This window comes from Lygodium microphyllum, chromosome 20 (genome assembly GCF_053477565.2).
Source record: "Lygodium microphyllum isolate KBCC chromosome 20, Lygodium_microphyllum_v1.1.10, whole genome shotgun sequence".
In the NCBI taxonomy this organism is placed as follows: domain Eukaryota; kingdom Viridiplantae; phylum Streptophyta; class Polypodiopsida; order Schizaeales; family Lygodiaceae; genus Lygodium; species Lygodium microphyllum.
Genome location: NC_141154.1, coordinates 63,782,508 through 63,786,547, shown reverse-complemented (window position 1 = coordinate 63,786,547; position 4,040 = coordinate 63,782,508). Strand labels below are relative to the sequence as shown.

General features: G+C 47.5%; 1 pseudogene; it reads right to left on the bottom strand.

The window, feature by feature from the left end:
• Positions 1-209: 209 nt before the first annotated feature.
• On the bottom strand, positions 210-3,148 carry LOC148018954 (exocyst complex component EXO70A1 pseudogene; annotated as a pseudogene).
• Between the last annotated feature and the right edge of the window lie 892 nt (positions 3,149-4,040).

Here is a 4,040-nt window from a genome sequence, read left to right as displayed (position 1 = left end):
GTTTTTTGGTGTTGAAAAAGCTCTAAATTGAAGGCTCACAAAATAGTTGCACCCCTCTGTGCATGCTACTACCTACATTCTAAAATGAAACTTCAGTTTTATCTGAAAACACGTGAGTTTTGTTCAATTAGACTATCTTGAAATCCCATCCCAATGTAGTATTTAATGCTTTCAATACACATTGTGCTCAAATTGTGCCAAGGTGTTTATATATCACTTGGCATTTCTAGTAAGTATTTGGAATATCCTAGCCATATAGCTTTTAGCATTGCCATCTTATTGAGGTGCTTACTGCCATTGCAGCCATGCTTAAGTTCACTCTTACCAGTTCACTCCTAGAACTATCAACATGGAACAGTACTAACACAGAAGAAACACACAACTTCGCATCTCAAAACAAACGGTTTAAACCCACTTGTTTGTTCCTCTGGACTTTGTATGGAACCGAATGAGCTGCAGAAAGGGTCTTCAACAACTCCAAGAGTATTTCCCTCAGTTGACAGCATGATTGAAATTGCAAAATCCTCCCCTCGGGACGGAAGAATAGATGAACGTTTGTAGCTTATACAAGGGACGAAGACTCCAGAGATCAAACACAGCTAACAAATAAGAGAGCATGGTGAAAATTTGAGGTAAAAAACCACCAACTAAATATATGCTTTCATATATCTAGATCCACTTGCAGACCATTTCATTATCTGACTTCCAATATATTTTCAGAAGTCAGGGAATGCAGACATACAATCATCACTGAGCACTTCCTGCAGCTGGAAAAGATTTCCTCCTGTTCATAGATCCAGAGCTGCCTTCAAACAGATCATTTAACAAGTAGCCCTCCAGATCTTCAGGTGTGTACTTCACATACTTCAATGGATGTCTGACCACATCTAAGAGGTTTTGAAATCGGCCTAGAAATGATCGGTAAGCTGGAAGAATCATTCCTGTGATGGAAATCCGTAGTTCAGCTGATAACTGAGGATCTGACACTATCCAGCTAGACTGTGTCTTGACATTCTCCTCAAAGGCCGCATTGAAATTTTTGAACCTATCCTTCAACACATTTCTAGATGCGCCACTAGCTGAGCCTCCACTGATATTGATGCCTTCATCAGTCAAATAAGACAATACTTTTGTCCATGCAGTGCGTCGGTAGTTGTTGTGGTACTGCCGGAGTTTGCCATTGTTCCTTCTGATCCATTCATCTCCCAAGAGCTTCCTGATCTCAGAATCTTTGACCTTCTGCCCAACGTAATGCACATTGTTCATCAAGAACAAGCATGACAGTGCAGGATCCTTGTACAACTTGGACTTAGCATCCAAGCTTCTCTCCAGGAGCTCCATTAAGTTTGTGCTCACAGTGGAGAGTGGACTTTGTTGTTGGATAGATGACCTTTGGTTTGAGTTGTCTAAATGGACCTCTCTTCTATCCCAGAGCAACTGGTTCAATGTTTCTGTGTAATCAGACATAAATCTCAAGTAGTTCATGACATACCGAGCCAGAGGATGAACTGCACCACCAGGCACAGGAGCCTTTGAGGTCTCTTTCTGTATTGCATTCTCAAACTCAGAGAAGGTTCCACGGGCAGCATCACCAAGCCTGCTCAAAATGCCCATAGTTTCTGACCTCAAATTCACACATCCTTCCCCTTTGAAGATTGCATCTATGGCTGGAATCATGTCCCGTACGGCCTCGTACATGTCCAGTATCTTGAAAAGCTTCTCTGGAGCTCTGCGGCCTATGGCCATGGCCTCTGCAAAATTGAGCAGCTGCATGAGGGCTGCCTTGCTCACATCATTGAAGCATGACTCCGCATCAGAAGGTGACTCCGCAAAGATTTTGTAGCAGAGCTGCTTCTCACTGGGAAACAGTGCTGCAATGGAAATCTTCATAATTTGGATCCATTTTCCAATCTCGTTCTCAAGGAGATCCCAAGGCATTCTCTGGACCTCCTCAAATGTGAGCTTTTCGTGCCCCAACTTCTGCAGGCTCTCCTCCAGAGTCGATTTCCTGATACCAATATAGACCTGGCTACACTCTGTCTGGTAGCCAGAACGGATCATCCGAGTCACTATGTCACAGAGATCTGCTACAACATCTGCTGGCAGGAGGTCGATAGTCATGTCTGTGATGCAGCGAGACGTCGCTACCTGTTCTGCGTTGTCCTGAGGCTCATCTTCATTGGCAATGCCATCCAAGGCAGCTGTCCCCTCATCTCCGGCCCTCCTGTTGCTGCCACCCCCATTGAAGGAAGAGCGGCCGGATAAAAGATTGAAGAGCAGGTCAGGTTCTGGAGACTTACTGTGCTTCTCCAGAATTTGGGAGAGCTCTGCCTCAAGGCGGAGCATTGCAAATTGCAACACATTCTGAGCATGATCGAGGGCCGAGGTCGGTTCTGACAATGAGGATGACGAGGACGATGATAATGTGTCGATCAAGCTCTGGACATTGTCGACAGCATCGAGGTATCCTGGCACCTGGTCGCGCTGATCGGACCACAGGAACGTCTGCCGAGCGAGCTCAGAGGAACCAAAGTCCCACCGCATGATGGTCTCCTGAGCAGATCGGAGGGCAGGATGAGTGCGGCCGTGATCGAGGTCGTCGTGGCTGAAGATTCCTTCGTCCTCATCCTCATCAAAGTCTTCTCTTGATCTCCCCCGCTCGGCGACATCATCGTCCTGAGGGTCGGGGTTGGCTTGATCTCTGCTAGGGCTGGATTCTGCCATGGAAGCTAAGGGGGAGGGGCCGGCGCCGTTACGGGGGAGGCTGAAGCGGGAGAAGCGATCGTCGAAGGTGGAGAGGATGCGGAGCATGTCGTCGGTGTGGGAGGCGCTGAGGGTACGGAGGATCTGGTGAGCGGTGGCGACGACGCGATCCTCACCATTGGAGCCGCCGCCGGCCATGGACGAAGAGGAGGAAGGCAGGGAGGGAGGGAGGGAGGGAGGGAGGGAGCAGAGGGAAGGCAGAGGGAGGGAGAGCTCGGTCAGGGCCGGGCAAGGGAAGGGGATGAGGAAGATCTGGCGATGGCGGATTGAAGCGCTATCGAACGAGAGAGAGAGAGGAATCTTTGGCGGGAGCGTCGAAAGGGGACTTTTGGCTATGTCTTCTCTTCTGCATCTCTCTCTCTCTCTCTCTCTCTCATCAGACACGGAGAGAGAAAAGGAAAAGATATGATGGGCAGCTTGCCAGCTTCTCGGTAAGCAGCCGGCTCTCCCGTCCTGATTCCTCAGCACGATGCCTCCACGTTGACACGTACACTCCAATACACACACACCCACCCTATCACACAAGTCAAAAAAAACCCTTCAATCAGGCGCCTTGGTCTTGCACATGATCAGCTGGCCCTCCATGTAGGACCTAGTAACGTTGCTACAGGCTGCAGTCCCCCACCCACATGACAACTCACAACTCCCCTTGCATCATTCCAACAACTAACATGAATCGCCTACCTTTGGATATCGCAGACCCCGGAGAGCTCGGAGAGCTCCGAGAGCCGTCCATTGAAGAATTTCACTACACCATTCCACTGGAAAAAGTGGCAAAGATCTGTTTGATTTCCCCATATCTTCACTTTGTTAAACTCTCTTTCCAAATCAATGATAATCTCGAGGGGTACTCCAAATATGTACCAAATGGATGAAAAGATGGGGGGAGAGAGAGGGAGCTTGAGCTCTTATAAGACACAAAACACATAGAGAATACACGTACAATAGGAAGCTGAAAACCTATCTTCTTGTTCTTGTTCTTCTCATTATGTGAATCTACCAAGAATAAAAGATAATACAACATACATAATATATAAGTGGTCCATAGTGTGAACACGCTATGTAGAAAAAAAGACTAGATAGACATCTCGTAACTCGAGTAGGTGGAAGTATCACTGGAATGATATGTTGATGCAGGCACCAACCACCTCAGTGATATGAATGCATAGAAACGGTCATCCAAGTACATGAGTGCCAACTCGTATTGAGCTTGGCATCTCAACACTCCCCCTCAAGCTTAACTCCATGACCTATACTCCAAGTAAGCTTCGAAAATG